Genomic DNA, 22,772 nt, shown 5'->3' on the forward strand with positions numbered 1-22,772 from the left:
GGGTGGTCTTTGTGTGTTGGGAGAAGAGGTTGGAGGGTATGAAGCCAACAGACTATGGGAAGAGAAGTCAAGTTTTCTTCCTTCTTAGAAAACCAGAGCATTTCATATGTAGTCAGGATATTGTGTCAGAGAAGGCAATGGCACCCCACTCTAGTACTCTTTTGCCTGGAAAATCCCATGGACAGAGGAGCCTGGTAGGCTGCAGTCCATGGGGTCGATAAAAGCTGAACCAAGTACTATGCGACTTCACTTTCACTTTTCACTTTCAGGCATTGGAGAAGGAAATGGCAACCCACTCCAGTGTTCTTGCCTGGAGAATCCCAGGGACGAGGGAGCCTGGTGGGCTGCTGTCTCTGGGGTTGCACAGAGTCGGGCACGACTGAAGCAACTTAGCAGCAGCAGCAGCAGCAGGATGTTTTGTGTGTGTGTGTGCGTGCACACATGTGTGTGTATGTGTGCATGCGCTTGTGTGTTTTCTTTGGTCAACACATGCTCAAACTATCTGGGAATTTCCAGAGACTAGAAAGCAAAGCATCTAGAAGGTGGCCTCAGTAGCAAGAAAGCCATCCCAGTGGCCAGAAGAGGGATAAGGAAAGGTGAAAGGAGGGAGAGATTTGCTTATATTCTGTACCAACCAGGCTGCTGCTGCTGCTAAGTCGCTTCCGTCGTGTCTGACTGTGTGTGACCCCATAGATAGCAGATGTAAATCTTGTGTTTTTTAGAAATTAAGACTGTTAGCGTAATTCTATGTTAGGAGTGCTTCCAGGGTCTGTGTGTGGAGAGAGATGTTATGGGGGTTATTTTTCTACCCTTCCCTTTTTCTTCACTGCCTACAAAACTCTTACTTTGAATGGAGCTGTCATGTGAAAATCACTTACTTCTTAAGGCTCTTGTGAAGCTGGGGGTAGCCATTGGACATAGTTCTCAGCAAATGAGATATAAGTGGGAGTCAGCCAGTTATGTGTTTGAAAGCTTTGCTTTCTTGGTAATAGGACAGAAGTAAGTATTACTGCCCTCTTCCTATTGTTCCTGTTTTGATTGGGTATTTGGAGGTACAGCATTCTTCTTGTAACCATCAGGTGTCAAAGAGCAGGACCCATGAATCCCAGAACCTGGATTCATGAGGGTGCCGTAGAGCAGCAGAGAGCCAAGAGTTGTTTCCTGCTTCTAGACTATCACCCTGATGGTGATGCTCAAACGCATTTCTAACCAACACTATTGATAAACAAGCTTTGTGTACTGACTTCTTTTTTCTGTCTCTCCCTTTTAAAGAAATTGAGATTTATTGAGTTATGGTTAGCATACTATGCAATTCATCCATTTAAAGGGTGAATTCAGTGTGGCTGTAAATGTATTCACATGGTTGTGTCATCATCACCACAATCTAATTTTAGAGCTTTTTTGTTTCCTCTCCGCAAAACCCGTATCCATTCACATGTTTGGAATCCATTCACATGTCACTTCAGTTGTGTTCACTCTTTGTGACCCCATGGACTGTAAACCAGCCAGGCTCCTCTGTCCATGGGGATTCTCCAGGGAAGAATACTGGAGTGGGTTGCTGTGCCCTCCTCCAGGGGATCTTCCCAACCCAGGGATCAAACCCATGTCTCTTATGTCTCCTACGTTGGCAGGCAGGTTCTTTGCCACTAGTGCTGCCTGTTAAGCCCATATCCATCCACAGTCATTTCCTATCTCCTTCCTCTCTCAATCACTCTTGAGCCACAGGCAACCACAAATCTACTTGCTGTTTCCACAGATCTGTGTATTTCACATGAATGGTATCATACAATATATGGACTTTTGTGTCTGACTTCTGTTACTTAGTGATGAAAAGTAATTAGAAATGAAAAAGAAATCTTGTTTTCAAGGTTCGTATGTGTTTTCATATGTGTTGGACTGAAGAGCCTGGTGGGCTGCAGTCCACGGGGTCACAAAGGGTTGGACACGACTGAGTGACTTTACTTACTTACTTACTTATGTGTTGTAGTACATAAACTATTCTGCTTTACGCCTGAATAATATTCCACTCCATAGATTTATCACATTTCATTTCTCCATTTATCAGTTGATAAACATTTGGGTTGTTTCTACTTTTGGCTCTTATAAATGCTGCTGTGAAAATTTGTGTACAAGTTTATTTTTGTGTAGATGTGTTTTCATTTCTCTTGTGTATATCCATTGAAGTGAAGTTGCTGAGTGATGATAGTATTTTGAGGAACTGTTTTCCAAAGGAGTTGCACTATTTAACATGCCCACCAGCAATATATGAGGGTTCCAATTTCTATATCCTCACCAACACTTATTAGTGTTCTTTTATTTTTTTTATGATAGCCACCTTAGTGGATATAAAGTAGGTATCTCATTGTAGTTTTAATTTGCATTTCTTTCCTAATAATGTTGAACATATTTTCATGGACTTTTTTGTGTGTATTCTTTGGAGAATGTCTATTCAGATCCTTTGTCTATTTTTTAATTGGATTGTCTTTTTATTATTAAGAGTGGTAACTATTATTTACTTAGTAACTATTTCTAAAAGCTAATATACTTTAGACAAAGTAGGATATTTATAGAATTATCATTTGGATGCTTTCAAGTCAGTCACAAGAGGCATAGGCATACTATTTTAATTAATATGAAAGCCCAATCATTAATAGTATTACCATTTTATTATAAATAGATTTAGCCCTAAATCTCTTAAACAGTTAAATCTTAACTGTTAGTATTTTCAGTTTAACCAGCTGGACCAAGTAGAATCAGATTGGTTAAATTTCTTTTTTTGGATCTTGTATAGTGTCACTTAGTTATTAAGTCAGTGTCCCCGAAGGATAAATGCTTTTATTTTCTGCTTTAGCATGAATTAATATAGAAATCTTATCAAGACTATTGGTCTCTGATTCCCAAAAAAGGCCTTTTGAGGTACTTTCACCTTCCCTGAGAGTCAGAAACCACTAGAGTAAAACATTAATTTACTCCAAATACTTGAAGTTGCTCATTAACTCTTTCTTATAGTAGTGCCACAAATTTAAGCATCTGGTCTCTAGGGGTGATCCAGGACAGAGGTGATCTTTTCCCCTGAACAAGGGCACCGACAGTGAGAGTGAAGCGACATGGACAGATTTGAGAGACACACAGGAGGAAGCTGTGACAAGATTTGGTGACTGGGCTTCCCAGGGGGCGCTATTGATAAAGACCCACCTGCCAATTCAGGAGACATTAGAGACGCAGGTTCAATCCCTGGGTCGGGAAGATCCCCTGGAGAAGGGCATGGCAACCCACCCCAGTATTCTTGCCTAGAGAATCCTCAGGGACAGAGGAGCCTGGCAGGCTATAGTCCATAGGGTCCCACAGAGTTGGACACAACTGAAGTGACTGAGGACCCAGAGAATGGAAGGGTGAAGGTGAGAATGAGGCAGAGGAAGAAGCAGGGTTATGAAGTGGGTGATGGGAATGGGTCAAAGTGCCTTCGTTAGCACAGGAAGCAAGAGCATATCAGGCTGTGTGATGAAAATGCAAAGTTCTGGTTTAGACACAATGCATCTGAAGTCTCTCTGGAAAATTTACATGATGGTATCAATTAGATAGTTGTAAAACTGTATCTTCCCTTTAAGAGAGAACTTAAAGCTAAGTTGGTACATTGGATATCTAAGCCTGAGAGTGGGTGATAGCATTGAGAAAGGATGGAGAGTGAGGAGATAAAAGGGCCTCATTCAGATTCGTGAGGAACTTAAATATTTGAAAGACAAAGAAAGGAGGAGTTTGCAAAGGTGGCTGATATGGAGCAGCTAAAAATGTAAAAAGAAAACAAAATTTCTGGGAAAAAGAAAAGTTATCTTTATCAACGATTGCGTGAACCAATCATGTAAGAACCGAAAAGTGTCTATTAGATCAAATCAAAAGAAGGTTTCTGGTGGTTTTAGTGAGAATTATTTGATTATGCTCACATAGCTAGTTAGCTGCAGACCTGAGATCTGAAGCCAGGTCTGTCTGTCTTTAAAACTGACATTCATAGTGCCTGGGAGGCGTACTTGACTTTCAGATTCAATCAGCAAATGTCATCAGACCTTCAAGAGATTTTTTAACAAAAGTAATATTCTTTAATATTAAGATGAAAATAGTTTTCAAACCAGTAAATGTCACTATGTCTGAAAATAGAATCTTTATTCATGTATAAGGATGAGTAATGCTATAATTTGTTTCAGGATCCATGTCATGGAGCCATCTTAATGCTGAGTCTATTACACATGAATTTCTTTTTGTTATTTGAAGCACAGAGGCCCAAAGCAGATTCAAGTAACAGTCTACTGCAGCCGGGAAAAGGATGGAGAGTGATGGAGGAAGGTACTGCCAGAGGAGATGATGTTTGAGCCAGGACCCGAGTGCAGTGAGGAACAAAGCCATGGACATAATCAGGGATTTCTAGCAGTGGGAATGCAGGCACAGAGGCCCTGAAGCGGAAAAGGATTTAGCAAGTGGAAGGCAGAGCAAGACGCTTAGAGCCTCAAGGCTTGATTCTACAGTGAAACTATTCCAAAGTCTCAAAGAATGCAATCTCTAGCCTATCTTTTATCTTTTATCCACATTTAAAAAAAATCTATTTTGAAAAAGAAATCTCACAGAGAAAAGTTCAAGTATAGCGTGGTAATTTTTTCTTTGAAACATTTGGGAGCAAGGAAATTGATGTGGTCCATTGCCCTGAATTTTTTTTTTTTTTGCCACACTCTCTGGCTTATAGTTCCCCAACGAAGGATCAAACCTGGACAGTTAGCAGTGAAAGCACAGTTTTAACCACTGGACCATCAGGGAATTCCTACCTCAAATTTTTTAATGTGTATTTTTACAAAGAAAAATTGGTCCCAGAGACATTTTGAGAGAACTATATGGAGTTTTTTCAGAGTTTCATAATTAAACTTATTAAATATATTTAAGAAGAACAATGTTTATCATACTTACCATAGACTATATGCATAAAAATATAATAAATTAACATTAATACTCATCCAAAGTTGATAGTATAACATATTTTACTTTTATAGGTACTCAATTTTAATATTTGTAGAGTAGGGCTTCTCTGGTGGCTCAGACAGTAAGTATTTGTTAAATGAATGAAATGCATTTATTTCTTCAGAAAGATTTTATAACATAACATTTTAGGTCAGGCAGTTTAATCTGGATGCACTGTTCCTCCTGTCCTAATTGTAATATCCTATAATTCAGCATTATTATTACCTTTAAATTATTTTTGGAAAGAACTATATGTCAGAATAATGGCATATAATCTTAATGAATTTTAATAATAAAATATTATTGTTTAATACTTTTATTAGTTTATATAATCACTGACAGGAGCAACTTAGTAAATGCTGCACACTGCAGCTGAAGCTTTATTAAAAATAATAAAGAAATGTAATTAAAAATATTTTCATTGAAGTATAGTTGATTTATAATTTTGTGTTAATGTCTGCTATACATGAAAGTGACTTAGTTTTACATATATCCTTTTTCATATTTCTTTCCATTAGGGTTTATCATGGAATATTAAATATAGTTCCCTGTGCTATACAGTTCAAAAGCATCAATTCTTCGGCACTCAGCTTTCTTCACAGTCCAACTCTCACATCCATACGTGACCACTGGAAGAACCATAGCCTTGACTAGACGGACGTTTGTTGGCAAAGTAATATCTCTGCTTTTCAATATCTTATCTAGGTTGGTCATAACTTTCCTTCCAAGGAGTAAGCATCTTTTAATTTCATGGCATTTTTTGGAGCCCCCCAAAATAAAGTCTGACACTGTTTCCACTGTTTCCCCATCTATTTCCCATAAAGTGATGGGACCAGATGCCATGATCTTAGTTTTCTGAATGCTGAACTTTAAGCCAACTTTTTCACTCTCTTCTTTCACTTTCATCAAGAGGCTTTTTAGTTCCTCTTCACTTTCTGCCATAAGGGTGGTGTCATCTGCATATCTGAGGTTATTGATATTTCTCCCAGAAATCTCAATTCTAGAGAGTCCCTTGGACTGCATGGAGATCCAACCAGTCCATCCTAAAGGAGATCAGTCCTGGGTGTTCATTGGAAGGACTGATGCTGAAGCTGAACCTCCAATACTTTGGCCACCTCATGCGAAGAGATGACTCATTGGAAAGGACCCTGATGCTGGGAGGGATTGGGGGCAGGAGGAGAAGGGGAGGACAGAGGATGAGATGGCTGAATGGCATCACTGGCTCGATGGACATGAGTTTGAGTGAACTCCAGGAGTTGGTGATGGACAGGGAGGCCTGGCGTGCTGTGATTCATGCGGTCGCAGAGTCATGACTGAGTGACTGAACTGAACTGAACTGTGCTATACAGCAGGACCTAGTCCTTTATTATTATAAATATAATAGTTTGCATCTGCTAATCACAAACTTCCAATCCTTCCCTCATCCACCTCTCATCCCCCTTGGCAACCACAAGTCTGTTCTCTATATCTGTGAATCAGTCTCTGTTTTGTAGATATGTTCATTTGTGTTATATTTTAGATTCCACATATAAATGATATCATATATTTGTCTTCATCATTCTGATGTTGCTTAGTATGGTAACCTCTAGGTCCATCCATGTTCCTGCAAATGGTATTATTTCATTCTTTTTTAAGGCTGAGTAATATTCTATTGCAAATATGTATATATATATGCAAAAACAGATGTCATTTTCATCATAGGGGAGTGGAATGCAAAAGTAGGAAGCCAAGAGATCCCAGGAGTAACAGGCAAGTTTGGCCTTGGAATAGAAAATGAAGCAGGGCAAAGGCTAACAGAGTTTTGCTAAGAGAATGAAGTGGTCACAGCAAACATCCTCTTCCAAAACCACAAGAGACAACTGTACATATGGGCATAACCAAATGGTCAACACCAATATCCAGAGGAGGCGATGGCGCCCCGCTTCAGCACTCTCGCCTGGAAAATCCCATGGGCGGAGGAGCCTGGTGGGCTGCAGTCCATGGGGTCGCGAAGTCGGACATGACTGAATGACTTCACTTTCGCTTTTCACTTTCATGCATTGGAGAAGGAAATGGCAACCCACTCCAGTGTTCTTGCCTGGAGAATCCCAGGGACGGGGGAGCCTGGTGGGCTGCTGTCTCTGAGGTTGCACAGAGTCGGACACAACTGAAGTGACTTAGCAGCAACACCGAAATCAGATTGATTATATTCTTTGCAGCCAAAGATGGAGAAGCTCTATACAGCCAGCAAAAGCAAGACCAGGAGCTGACTGTGGTTCAGATCATGAACTCCTTATTGCAAAATTCATACTTAAACTGAAGAAAGTAGGGAAAACCACTAGACCACTCAAGTATGACCTAAATCAAATCCCTTATGATTATACAGTGGAAGTGACAAATAGATTCAAGAGATTAGATCTGATAGACAGAATGCCTGAAGAACTATGATGGAGGTTTGTAACATTGTACAGGAGGATGTGATCAAAACCGTCCCCAGGAAAAAAAATGCACAAAGGCAAAATGGCTGCATGAGGAGGCCTTACAAATACCTGAGAAGAGAAGAGAAGTGAAAGGAAAAGGAGAAAAGGAAAGATATAAGCATCTGAATGCAGAGTTCCAAAGAATAGCAAGGAGAGAGAAGAAAGCCTTCCTCAGTGATCAATGTAAAGAAAAAGAGGGAAACAATAGAATGGGAAAGACTAGAGATCTCTTCAAGAAAATTAGAGACCAAGGGAACATTTCATGCAAAGATGGGCACAATAAAGGATAGAAGCAAATAAGCGTAACAAAAGCAGAAGATATTAAAAAGAGGTGGCAAGAATACACAGAAGAACTATACAAAAAAGATCTTAATGACCCAGATTAACACTATGGTGTGATCACTCACCTAGAGCCAGATATCCTGGAATGCGAAGTCAAGTGGGTCTTAGGAAGCATCACTATGAACAAAGCTAGTGGAGGTGATAGAATTCCAGGTGAGCTATTTCAAATCCTAAAAGATGATGCTGTTAAAGTGCTGCACTGAATACACCGGCAAATTTGGAAAACTCAGAAGTGGCCACAGGACTGGAAAAGGTCAATTTTCATTCCAATCCCAAAGAAAGGCAATGCCAAAGAATGCTCAGACTACCATACAATTACAGTCATTTCACACTCTAGCAAAGTAATGCTCAAAATTCTCCAGGCTAGACTTCAACAGTATGTGAACTGAGAAATTCCAGATGTTCAAGCTGGATTTAGAAAAGGCAGAGGAACCAGAGATCAAATTGCCAACATTTGTTGGATTGTCAAAAAAAGCAAGAGAGTTCCAGAAAAACATCTACTTCTGCTTCAATGACTATGCTAAAGCCTTTGACTATGTGGACCACAACAAACTGTGGAACATTCTTAAAGAGATGGGAATACCAGACCACCTGACCTGCCTCCTGTGAAATCTGTATGCTGGTCAAAAAGCAACAGTTAGAAGTGGACATGGAACATTGGACTGGTACACAATTGGAAAGGAGAACATCAAGGTTGTATATTGTCTCTCTGCTTATTTAACTTATATGCAGAGTTCATCATGCAAAACACCAGGCTGGATTAAGTACAAGCTGAAATCAAGACTGCTGGGAGAAATATCAATAGCCTCGGATATGCAGATGACACCACCCTTATGGCAGAAAGTGAAGAGGGACTAAAGAGCCTCTTGATAAAAATGAAAGAGGACAGTGAAATAGTTGGCTTAAAACTCAACATTCAAAAAACTAAGATCATGGCATCTGGTCCCATCACTTCATTGCAAATAGATGGGAAAACAGTGGAAACAGTGAGAGACTTTATTTTCTTGGGCTCTAAAATCACTGCAGATGGTGACTGCAGCCATGAAATTAAAAGACACTTGCTCCTTGGAAGAAAAGCTATAACAATCCTAGACAGCGTATTAAAAAGCAGAGATATTACTTTGCCGACAAATAGCCATATAGTCAAAGCTATTTTTTTCCCAGTAGTCATGCATGGCTGTGAGAGTTGGACCATAAAGAAGGCTGAGCTGGAAAAATTGGCACTTTTGAACTGTGGTGTTGGAGAACACTCTTGAGAGTCCCTTGGATTGCAAGAAGATCAAACCAGTCAATCCTGAAGGATATCAGTCCTGAATATTCATTGGAAAGACTGATACTGAAGCTGAAACTCCAATAATTTGGCCACATGATGAGAAGCGCAACTCATTAGGATATGTCCTGATGCTGAAATGATTGAAGATAGAAGTAGACGGGGACAACAGAGGACGAGATGGTTGAATGGCATCACTGTCTCAATGGATATGAGTTTGAGCAAATTCAGGAGATGGTGAAGGACAGGGAAGTCTGGTGTACTGCAGTCCATGGGGTCACAAAGAGTCGGACATGACTGAGTGGCTGAACAGCGACAATATAATATGTAGGATAGACAACCCACTCCAATACTCTTGCCTGGAAAATTCCATGGACAGAAGAGCTTGGCAGTCTACAGTCCATGGGATCACAAACAGTTGGATATAACTGGGGACTGAGCACACATGTATACACACACACACACACACACACACACACATATATGTATATATATGGCTATAGTCCATGAGGTTGCAAAAGAGTTGGACACAACTTAGCAACTAAACAGTTATACACACACACACACACACACACACACACACACACACACATCTTTATCCATTCATATTTTGATGAAAAATTTTTGAAACGTAATTTTTAGCAGCAACTCATGGGCCATGGGCAAGGAAGTTATTTGAAATTATTATTAAATGTTCTCTATATCTCCAGGTATCATAATCTTGCTTCTAGATGAATAAATATGTTTATATCATTATTTTCTCATTTGCAGGTTTACTTCAATTTTTACTTTTGTGTTTTTTTTAATAAAAGTAAATATTAATGATATAGTTGTAATTCTTAGGTGGCAGAATTTTAATTAAGGCTATGTAATTGTCCAAGTGATCTGCTAAGTAATTGAATAGATTAGAAATGGTGCCTTTTATATGATCTTTTCATTGACTACAATATCAAATCTGTATCTCATCAGGCAAGCATTTCACTTCATTCATTTTGCTTGACACAGTACAAAAACAAAGAATGTAATTAACTAGTAACAGAGCTTTACTCTTCCTTATAGCCTCTCACATTGACTGATGGAGGTTTTGTGGTGGACTTGTGGTAGGACTTTATTCTTAAGAAATAAATGACTTTGAAGGAGTAATGAAGATACTTCAAAAGACCTCTGTTGCCTTCATTGTGACATTTGTTCAGTGATACCTAATGGTAATACTTGGCATTTGTTCATTTTCTTTCTAGCATACTTGTTTGCAGCTGACATACTGAGAAGGGTGTATCTAACTCCCCTTTAAATATAACTGAGGAAAATTCATCATTATAGTATTTACCGAGTTTCTTAGTAATTCGATTTGTCCACAACAAATGCGTGTGTTTTTCTGCATGGTTTTATGTGGCTTCTTATTTTGGCAATTGTGGAACGTCTTCCTTCAGTGATGAGGCAGGTATTGTACTCTTCTTGCTAACATTAGTTTGGTCTAGATTAGTCTCCTGCATCTTTGAGGCTGTTAGAAAAAAATGCAACCTCTCATGTATAGGGGCAAGTTACTTATTCTTTTTGTGTCTGTTTCTTTATTTGTAAAATGTTGAAAGCAATAAAAGTAGCCTAGCCCCTACTATCTGCTGGGAGACTTAAAGGATTAACATGTTAAATGACTTTAACAATTTCTGGCACATGCTAAGTACTGAATAAATACTAAGTAATAAGTTCTAAATATCATTAATCGACAATCTCAGATATGCAGATGATAGCACTCTAATGACAGAAAGTGAAGAGGAACTAAAGAGCCTCTTGATAAGGGTTAAAGAGGAGACTGAAAAAGCTGGCTTAAAACTCAGCACTAAAAGCTAAGATCATGGCATCCGGTCCCATCACTTCATGGTAAATAGAAGGGTAAAAATGGAAGCATGACAGATTTTTTTTCTTGGGCTCCAAAATCTCTGCAAATGGTGACTGCAGCCATGAAATTAAAAGATGTTTACTCCTTGGAAGAAAAGCTATGACAAACCTAGACAGCATATTAAAAAGCAGAGATATCACTTTGCCAACAAAGGTCCGTATAGTCAAAGCTATGGTTTTTCCAGTAGTCATGTATGGATGGATGTGAGAGGTGGACCATAAAGAAGGCTTGAGTGCCAAAGAATTGATGCTTTCAAACTTGGTGCTGGAGAAGACTCTTGAGATTCCCTTGGAAAGCAAGGAGATATAACCAGTCAATCTTAAAGGAAGTCAACCCTAAATATTCACTGAAAGAACTGGTGCTAAAGCTCCAGTACTTTGGCCATCTGATGTGAAAAGCTGATTCATTGGAAAAGATGCTGATGCTGGGAAGGATTGAGGGCAGGAGGAGAAAGGGGTGACTGACGATGAGATGGTTAGATAGCATCACTGACTCAATAGATGTGAATGTGAGCAAACTCTGGGACATAGTGACGGACGGGAGCCTGGAGTGCCTAAAGTTCATGGGGTCACAAAGAGTCAGACATGACTTAGCAACTGAATAACAACAACAGCAAGTGTAATTTGTGTTGAGTGTACTGGTACCAAGCGAAATACTTTCCAACTCTATGCACTTGCATTTGGGACTGAGGCCGTGCAAATAACCTTTCCCTATCTCCTCTTGTTTCTAATTCATGTCCCAATTTGTATAGGATGTTTTCAACCATGTTTAAAGGCAGTCTTGTGAGTAAGCCATAGTCATGTCTCACTCTCACCAGCATGAGTAAAATGGATTGGTTTCAATAAATATGTATCTCTCTATCTTGACTATAAGGTAATTCTTGTACTGTTTTTTAATGTTAGAAAGCCAGCTTAAAGCCTGGGAGTAACTTGGTGCAACTCCTAATCATTGTCCATGTAGCCTTCCCACACACATCAGGTTTCTAATTCTAAAGTCTTAAAGATGAGTAAATATTTTGACATAAAAAAGACTTTGAATGCAACAAACATGAATTCAGTTATTGTCATCAGAACACATCTAAACTGTGTTCAGTAACCAATATTCATGAAATGAACTGAATCTGTCTCTGAGAACAATAAATAGTTCTTAATCTGTTTGGAGATCGAACGACTTTGTTATGTTTTGTGTCAAGAAATGCTATTGTTCCATATTTACTTCAGAAATTTAATGGTAAATCCAAATTAATTTGGCTTTGAGAGTTTTATGGTACCTTTTGGGATATTACAATTGGGATATCACAAAATGAATCTTGAGAATCTTTGGCAATTTGTAACACACACGTCAAAAACCAAAATACACTATGTTAACATCTGCACATTACATTATACCCAGCCAGAGATCTCACACAGCAAATAAATAAAAAGGACATATTTCTGTGTTATAAGGCAAAGAATGAGCATAGAGGTAAGAGAAAAAGATGCGATTAAATACTGACTTTCTCATAGTCAGAGTACTCACTGTCATTATAAGTCCTGATAGTTCTTAGAGTGTAGTTGAAAAAGCTTATTATTGAATAGGCTGCTAGACTGTGCGTGAAGAGAGGGGAATGAGCAAAGAGAATCTGGTGGTTGGAAAAATGAGTGGGACTAGCATGGCTGACCTGGGAAGATCCTTCAGTCCAAGAGATGAACACATGCATTTCTCTTTCTGCCTTCATAAATCACGACTGACCCATTCAAGCTGGATTCTCTAAGCAGGGCAAAACAGAGGTCAGCCTGACATAAACCCCTGACAGTAGACCCCTGAAGATTTATGTAGATTTGGGAAGACTCTGTTTTTTCTTCTTTCCAAACTCACATGCAATGCCATGGGAAATCCTGGATATGTCCCACGAGCTGGGCAGGGGACAACTGAGCAAAGGTTTATTAACTGATGATCTGAATTTATGTCAGAATTTCGCCTGCCTTGCTGTTTCTGTGTGGATCAAACATATATAATTGATATATTTCTCCTGCCATGCCACAGCACTAACCAAATGATGGCTTCACTTTTCTTGTTCTATTTCTAGCTAAGATAAAATCACATTTAGAGCTTGAATGTTACATTAGTCTCATTAGTTAATGTAATAAATGCTTCCTAAGTGATGCTGTGCTAGTTGTGTGTGTGTGTACGTGTGTGCATGTGTGCTGATGGGTCTGTGCATGTGAAAAGAACACATCAATTGGTGATTCCTTAAATATCTTCCACCCTTTGAAGAGAGCTGAAGCTTGCACACTGTCACCTCCCGCACAGGCCTGAGTGCTATAAGACTTTAATTGGACCATGAAGATGTATAGTGGAAGGAAAGTACAGATATTCTTGATGGAGGAAGTTTTACATGCTAAGACACAGAGGCAATGAAGTTCAGATGTTTGTAAGAAGTATTTCATTCATTCATTCTATAACTATTTATAGAGTATGTACTGTGTGACAAACACTGTCCTAGTCCCTGGATACTCAGCACTAAACAAGGAAAAATCCTTGTTTTCATGTGACATTCATTCTGAGAGACAAGGGACAGATCATAAATAAATTAGGTAACTGCAGATAGTGTTAAGTATTATGAAGGAAACAAGATAATACAAAGCATAAGTTGGGTGGAAGACATTAGATAGTGTGGTCAAGGAGAGGTTTAGTTTTGCTGGAGAGTAGGTTCTGTGATAGGACTGTGAGATAGTAAACTAGCAAGATCTGTATGTGGCAGTCCTTGGAACACCACGCATGTCAGGCCTGGTAAGTTCTTTCAAGGTATTTCTAGAAAACACTAAGTACTTTAATTCTTAAAGAAGTGAGATCTGCGCCTACTCTCCTGAACAACAGTCTTTTTTAGTACCCCATCTGCATGCTAAGTCATCACTTCAGTCATGTCTCTTTGCAACCCTATTGACTGTAGCCCACCAGGTTCCACTGTCCATGGGATTCTCCAGGCAAGACTGGGAACTGGTTGCCATGCCCTGCTGCAGGGGATCCACCTGACCCAGGGACCAAACGTGCATCTCTTATGTCTCCTGCACTGGCATGTGGGTTCTTTACCATTGGCACCACCTGGGAAGCCCAGTACCCTGTATAGAGGAACACTTAATATCCATGCTTGGCAGCTAAGTGGAAATGCTCATTCTCTAGTTAGTCACTATTACATCTTGAGTCAATTAACTTTATTCAATGTCTAAATGCCTAGGAGGTTAATCTTGACAAGTGTATCTGAGAGAGCTGTAAGAATTTTTCTTAGTTGTTCATAAAATATTTCCAAATCACATTTAACCTCAGCTTATTATTTTTCCTGTTTTTCATTAAAATTATCTCACACTGAAGTCTATCCACACAGAAATCAACAAAGTTCCACCACGTTTATAAAAATGACCAAATACAATTTTGAAAACATAAATGTTATTTCTTTACTTCCTCACCTAAGGAAGAAAAAAGGTCTAAGTGGATTTTTCTCAAATATTCCAGTAATACAAATTTTCATTCAGTACAAATACAAAATATTTTAACTTATAGAGATAATTAAAATTTTTTTCTTTATTTAGTTTTGGCTTTGCTCGGTTTTGATTGCTACTTGGACTTTTCTCTAGTTGTGAGTGGGGGCTATTCTCTAGTTGCAATGCACAGGCTTCTCATTGTGGTAGCTTCTCTCGTTTCAGAGCACAGGCTCTAGTGTGCGCAGGCTTCAGTAATTGCAGTTCCGCGGCTCTAGAGTACAGGTTCAGTAGTTGTGGCACTTGGGCTTAATTGCCTTGAGGCATGTGGGATCTTCCCGGATCAGGGATTGAACCCATACTTCCAACGTTGGAGGCAGATTGTTTAACACTGAGCCAACAGAGACACCCTAAGGAGAATTTTCAAAGAAAGTTTTAAGCATGTGAGCTGTAGTGGAAACTTGTTATCTTAATGATTTTATTTTCTTGACGCAAAAACTATTAGTTGAATACTACTAGCCTTGCTATGCTCTAAACGTGTGTACTTCCCTTAGAAGAGATTGCAGTTCATGAAGCTTACAGGCTGTCTGGAGTATGTCTTATGAGAAGAAAACAGTTTTCACAGTTTAAGTTGAATGATATCAAAGATACAGGCAATGCTGAGATCATTTGCTGACTTTGTTAGGAGGGAAGATCTTGAGAATGGTGGAGTGGGGCTGGGTGGTGGATCATATTAAAAATTAGAAAAAAAGCACAGGAAAACATGAAAAGAAAACAGGATAGGAGTAACCATGAAATCAAGCCATAGTATCATACCTGTCAATTTTGCTAGCTTTATAGAAACATCACTTATAAAACTGGACACTATATGAAAAAAAAAAGGTCATATTGCTTTTTACAAAGTTATAGAAGGACTCTAGAAAAATAATAAACAAGGTTGATCTTAAGTTTGCGAGTATGGTTTATGGGTAGACCCCAGATTACTGTGCTGAGTTACTATCCTTCTTAATTTCATTCAGTTTGTGAAATATGCTTTTCAAAGTTTTCATGACTGTAGATGGATGATGGGAGATGCAGCCCAGCAGAGTTTATGGGGACCAGGAATGAGAGACAGGGTTCCAGGTAAACAGTGAAGAGTCAGATAAAAAGAGAAGACAGGCATCATATATATAATAGTCATCTTGAGCATACTGTAGACTGGGTGGCTTAATCAACAGAAATTAATTTTCTTATGGTTCTAGAGGCTGGAAGTCCATGATCAGGGTTCTAGCTCATTTGGTTTCTGGTGAGAGTTCTCTTTCTGGCTGCCTTCTTGCAGTGTTCTCATATAGCTTTTTCTTGGTGTATGTGCAGAGAGAGTTAGAGAGGGAAGGAGAGTAGCATCTCTCTAGTGTCTCTTCTTGTAAGGACACTGATCCTATAGGATCAGGGCCTCACCTTTATAATCTTATGTAACCTTAATTAAAACAAGGGACATGCATCCGGTCCCATCACTTCATGGCAAATAGATGGGGAAACAATAGAAACAGTGACAGACTTTATTTTCTTGGGATCCAAACATCACTGCAGATGGTGACTGCAGCCATGAAATTAAAAGATGCTTGCTCCTTGGAAGAAAAGCTATGACCAACCTAGACAGTAAATTAAAAAGCAGCGATATTACTTTGCTGACAAAGGTCTGTCTAGTCAAAGCTATGGTTTTTCCAGTAGTCATGTATGGATGTGAGAATTGGACCATAAAGAAGGCTAAATGCTAAAGAATTGGTGCTTTTGAACTGTGGTGTTGGAGAAGACTTTTGAGAATCCCTTGGACTGCAAAGAGTTCAAACCAATCCAACCTAAAGGAAATCAGTCCTGAATATTCATTGGACGGACTGATGCTAAAAGCTGAAGCTCCAATACTTTGGCCACTTGATGTGAAGAACTGATTCATTAGAAAAGACTCTGATACTTGGAAGATTGAAGGCAGGAGGAGAGGGGGATGATGGAGAGCGGGATGACAGAGAATGAGATGGTTGGATGATATCACTGACTCCACGGACATGAGTTTGAGCAAACTTTGGGAATTGGTGATGGACAGGAAGACTGGCATGCTGTAGTCCATGGGGTTGCAAAGAGTTGGACATGACTGAGTGGCTGAACTGAACTGAACCTTAATTCTTAGAGCACCCTACTTCCAAATATAGACATACTGGGGGATTAGGACTCAACATGTGACTTTGGGGGGTCACATATTGTCCATATAATTTTGAAAAAGGGATGGGCCTTCTAACTGAAGCAGGAAGTAGAAAAGTCTTCAGGTCAGTTCAGTTCAGTCGCTCAGTTGTGTCCAACTCTTTGCAGCCCCATGAACTGCAGCATGCCAGGTCTCCCTGTCTATCGCCAACTCCCAGAGTTCACCCAAACTCATGTCCATGGAGTCGGTGATGCCATCCAGCCATCTCATCCTCTGTCATCCCCTTCTCCTCCTGCCCTCAATCTTTCCCAGCATCAGTCTTTTCAAATGAGTCAGCTCTTCACATCAGGTGGCCAGAGTATTGGAGTTTCAGCTTCAACATCAGTTCTTCCAATGAACACCCAGGACTGATCTTACTACAACTGAATAATAAATTTGACTCTGAGCTTCCTGGCAAATAAGGCAGAAAGGGAAACATAATAGGCAGAGCGAATTTAAGTCAGTGGTAATTCCCTTTGATATCTTAAGACTATTCTCTCTTGTTACGTGTTTCTGTTTGATATAGCAGTTTCAGATATTTATTGATAAGGGCAGGGGGTGGGAAGGGAAGCATTTTGGGGGTTAGAGATTCTGTTGCACTTCATATCACACTATAGACTTTTTTCTACATAGAAGGCTAAATTTCAAGCACTGTGTTTTTATCTCTTGGAGACTGGGTGGAAGATGTCAGGAAGTACAAATTCAGACTAAAGTTGAATTTATTGCCACTGGAATTAAAGACTGGGCTTTTGAACCATCAATATATATGCAGGAATGAAGGAAAACAAATGGAAAAGTCACAAATCCTGCGAACAGATTGTTTCAAATCTGAGGGGGATTTGTAAACCCTCTTGCTAGTTCAAGTTAATAAAATAGTTTTTAGCAAATATTCTAAAGAAGATCACGTATGTTAATTGTTAATTGTTTTGTATTGAAGTGAATTTAAAATAATTTTATCCTAAATGTTTATGGAATAATTAAAGGCTCTTTACTGGTTACAAACTAAAGTTGCCATCTTTATTTTAGATGCTTGGGGTCGGTCAATATAATATACACACGGAAAAGGGTCACAGAATCATTTGAATGATGATTGTTTTAATAATTAGTCATGCCACATTATCTTTTTTTGACGTCCCAACTTTTTATTTTGTATTGGAGTAGAGTTGATTAACAATGTTGTGTTAGTTTCAGCTGTACAACAAAGTGATTCAGTTATACATATACATGTATCTATTCTCTTTCAAATTCTTTTCCCATTTAGGTTGTTACATAATACTGAACAGAATTCCCCTTGCCACATAGCAGGTCCCTGCTGGTTCTCCATTTTATTTTATTTTTTATTTTTTTTTTTAAATTTTGAAAATGTGATAACACATTTACAGGAGACTTGGAAAATACAGAACAAGGTTACATATGGTTCCACTATATAGTACAGTTATTTTTTAAGTAGATAAATTTTTAGTTTTAGTTTCAATATCAAACTCAAAAAATTAATAGAATAAATATACAGAGAAGTAGAAGGATATAGTAGACCTGAAAAGAACTGATTCAACAGAACCGATTCAACATAACTAAGATTTATGCAAATTTCACACAACAGCAGGATACAAATTCTATTCCAGTTTCCATAGACTGTAAGCTGGGAGACATATCCAGACACATAAAACAAGGTGCAAAAATTTCATGGTCTAAAGATATTGTAGTCACATAGAGTCTGTTCTCTTTTCACTGTGGAATTATTATAGGTTTCAATTATCCAAAGACATTTGAAAATAACCCACATATTTTCGAATCAAACAATATTACCTTCAATTAAGTATAAAGATCTTTCCAATCACATAATCTAGAGATCACTTCAGCCTGTTGACTGCCAGTCTTTTATTTCTCTCATCCAGCAAAGGTGGGATGGATCCCTTTTCCTTAGGGAAGAGATGTCTGTGGTTTGTTGCCTTTGCCAGTAACACAAATGTTAGTGAACCGGATGGCAAAGCTGTTGCCTTTGGCATCCTTCACACGAACCATATCAAAAGAACCAGGAGGTCCCTTTCTGTTGGTGATCACACCAATTCTTCCCAGCTTAGCACCTCTGGTCACCATATACAGGCTACCAGTGTTCAACTTGGTGGAATGGGTAAATCTTGTTTGTCTCCAAATCAATCTGAATGGTGTCATTCACTTTAATGAGGGGATCAGGGAGGTAGGTGGTATGAGCATCATGAGTTACCAGATGAGGGATTCCTTTTGTGTCCAAAAAGGTCTTTCTCACTTGGCACAACTTGTACTTAGCTTCCTCAGGTGGACTACAATGAACAGCAAAGGGACCCTTGGGGTCATAGAAGAGAGGGGAATTCTCTCTGGTCTTGTTAAGGCTGCTGACATCTATTAATCCAGCAGGGTAGGTTAGGTTACATCAGTTTGGATCTCTGCCATCAATCTTTTTTTTTTTTCTCTCTTGTATTTATTTATTTATTTGGTTGCACTGGGTTTTAGTTGTAGCATGGGGGGTCTAGTTCCCTGACCAGGGATGGAACCAGGGCCCCCTGTGTTGGGAGCATGGAGTCTTAGCCACTGGACCACCAGGGGAGTCCCTGCCATCAATCTTAATAAACTGTCGCACATGCAGATCTTCTTCATCTCCTGTCAGAGCACACTCAAGTCTGTTCCTTAGAAAGTGATGAGGGGGAGACTTTCCCCCAGGCATGTGGGGACCAGTAGATGGACAAGGAACAAGCACATGGATCAGTTTTTCAGCATCCAGTGCTTTGGAGTTGCTTCATGCTTCAGATACTTCCTGAGACACTGAGTCATGGCAGTGCTAACCATGGAAAGAGCATTCTTTAACCCTTTTCAGCTCACCTAAACTTTCTTTGAAGTCAACTTTGTTCTTAAATTGACGTTGTCTTCTCAAAGTGTAAAAACAGAAAAAATAATTTCTGGTAATTGAGGTCCATTCAGAATTGCAAATTCAAGATTTCAGTGTCTCCAAGTATAACCAGCAAAAGTAAGCCCCTAAATTTTATTCCTTCATTCATCCTTTTGCTCATAATTTGATCAGTTTTCATTGAGTACCATCTACCTGCCGGGATATTTGTTAAACTCAGGATAAACTGTGGTCTCTTGGGACTTCCATGTCATTAAAATGCAATGCTGTGTGATAGCTGTCATCCTGAAGATAGGCACAAGTGTTACTGGAACACTTGTGGAGGTCACCCTTGCTAGGTGAGAAAATTTGCATTGGTTTTTGGAGAAAGTGGCCTACGAGCTGTAAGCTGAATAGGAGCAAGCCACGGAAAGAGCAGGGAGTTACTGTAGTGACATTATATGTTTGGGAGCAGCTGGTTCAATGGTAGAGAGGAACAGCTGAGTGAAAATTCAAGCGAGTAGCATATATACAGTGGAATATTGAGTAAGAATAGTGTGCGGGAAACGGAAGACTAGGATAGAGCTTTGCATGCCTCACTAATTTGGCATTCTCTCCTAAAAGTACTCCTAAAACCTTTGAAGGGTTTTGACTGTTGGATTGGGGTGATCAGATCTGTTTTTTGAATGACAGTGCCAGTAGGAGTGTGGCAAATAGATTGAGAATAGGGTATGAGAACTGTGGTCTGGAATCAAGTTAGAATTGTTACAGTAATCCAGGCAAGAAGTGATGAGGTCCTGAGCTATAACTGTCAACTATTTCCCAAAGACATAAAAGTAATATTTTTTACTCAATTCTGGGCCAGATATTTAAAACAGTTATAGGAAAGCAGAATACCAATTTATAGGCAAGGCTAGTTCTTTTTATTTTCTTTCTCATTTAAAAAAAATTAGTGCATTAATGCAATTTCAAAGCATATGGTAGTTTAGAACTTCCTAAGAAAAAAAAAAATAGACAAGTTGATATTAAATCATCCATGCTTACAAATGGACTACTCTCTTTTCAGACAGCCCTCTGCAGATTAGAGTGAAATGGCTTCCCTGTAGCTCAGCTAGTACAGAATCCGCCTGCAATGCAAGAGACCCTGGTTTGATTCCCAGCTTGGGAAAATCCTTTGGAGAACGGATAGGCTACCCACTCTAGTATTCTGGCCTGGAGAATCCCATGGACACTGGCAGACTACAGTCCATAGGGTCGCAAAGGGTTGGACATGACTGAAGCAACTTAGTAGAGAAATCTGTAGATTAATTAGAGCCAAACCTATACATTTCAATAGTAACATATGTTCTGTTATCTGCCAATCTATTTTCAAGGCTATATGAGTATGACTGTATGCCACCATGAACAAATGAATAGGAAAGATCAAAGTCATTTGATCTGGTTCTGTGGTTTATAAAATTCAAATCAATATGAAGAGAAAATAGCAGGCATCAGACATCCATCTATGCTTGTACCAGGTCATACACTGAAATTCTATCCAAGTACAAGTTTCCATGGTAAACAGGGCAAGACTTGCCAACACTTCACAGGCTTCCAAAAAGAAGCTATGTCCTCTTGGGAGAACTTTGTAACTGGAAAAGAAAATCGTCACAGATGAAATCTTCAGCAAAATCAAGTCACAGACTGCGTTTCTGCAGCAGGCCTTTTGCAAACATCTCATCAACAAATATGGCACTGGCAGTGACCCGTCCTAGGGTAAAGGTGGTTTATAAAATGCTCCTGCCAAACCTTGTTTTTATTTGCACACAGCTTCCTAGGGGAAAAAACCCCCCAAATATCTGACTTTGAGTTGAAATTTTCCACGTTTCCTCCCAATCCAAAGGTTACTTTAAAAAGTGGTTTTTTTTTTTTTTTTTGGAAAGTTGAATTAAAGTCAAGTGAAATTTGTAAAGTTTAGTCATCTGAGGAGGTATGTGTACACAAAGATCTCAGTGAGTAACACAAAAAAATTACATTTTCCTTTTGCTTGTGACTTTTGAAAGACTAAATCCTTTTGGCTCTTTCTTTTGAAACCCTGTCTCAGTTACAAGGACAGGAAACCAACCATTTTTTTTTTCAATTTATTCAAACAGTTTTTTGCCTAGGAAGAACTAATAAAATTTGTGGTTGTTTGTCGTGCTCAGACCCTCAGTCGTGTCTGACTCTTTGTGACCCCATTGACTGTAGCTGCCAGGCTCCTCTGTCCACGGGGTTTCCCCAGGCAAGAATACTGGAGTTGGGTGCCATTTCCTCCTCCAGGGATCTTCCTGACCCAGGGATCGAACTCTTACCTCTCTAACATCTCACATCTCTTATGTCTCCTGCATTGGCAAGCAGATTCTTTACCTCTAGGGACACCTGGGAGGCCCCATTAAAATAAGACTTTACATATTAAACCCACTGGTAGCAAAAAAAATTTAGAATGTCCTCACATACACATACATTTGATAGAAAAATATATTTACAAATCATGAGCATAATTCAAATGAATTCGACAAATCTACTAAGTACCAGGCACTGAGAGTTCAGTGTTCCAGGTATATAAAGCTGAATAAGGCAAGTCCTGCCCTCCAGAAATACATTATTTGGTAGTAGAGCTAAGAGTAATAACAATGGCAATATGTAAGGCAGAATACAGTAAGTGTGAAGGTATAAGCAGAGTGATGTAGGAACACAAAAATGGAGAAATTAATGTTGATTGGAGGATGGGGATAGTTTATTCTGAGTTTTGAAGAACTGAGAATGGCAAAGATCAGTGAGTTGGGAAGGGCATTTCAGACTAGAGACCAGTGTGAGCACGTGAATGGAGGTTAGAGATGGGACTAGTCAAGGTGGCTGCCACGTTGGATATGACAGAGGACGGAGTAGAAAATCAAGTTACGAAAAGTTGAAAAGTTAGGCTCAGAGTTTCTCAGTGGGTGTGCTACTGGTTTTGGGGGGTGGATGGGTCTTTGCTGTCTTAGGGAGTGTGTGTCTTCTAAAAGTCATCAGTGCTCCATGGCATTTGACCAATGAAAAGAATTCTCAAATATTTTCAAACCCGTCCTGGGGACAGGCAGTATCAACCCTGCAGAAAATGACTGAAGGTGGCTTGGGTTCCAAATCTGGGGGCAGTCCTTAATTCTGTAGGCGGTGAGTATCTACTAAGACAGTTCTGACTAGAGCAAGGGCCTGAGCAGCCTTGGGATTCAGGACAATGATCTCTGGAGATTGAATCAAAGGGAAAGAATG

The 22,772-nt window shown here is 39.3% G+C and overlaps 1 pseudogene; it reads right to left on the minus strand.

Moving 5' to 3' along the window:
- Positions 18,493–19,450, minus strand: LOC102181803 (annotated as a pseudogene).

The sequence above is a fragment of the Capra hircus genome, chromosome 16 (assembly GCF_001704415.2).
Source record: "Capra hircus breed San Clemente chromosome 16, ASM170441v1, whole genome shotgun sequence".
NCBI lineage: Eukaryota > Metazoa > Chordata > Mammalia > Artiodactyla > Bovidae > Capra > Capra hircus.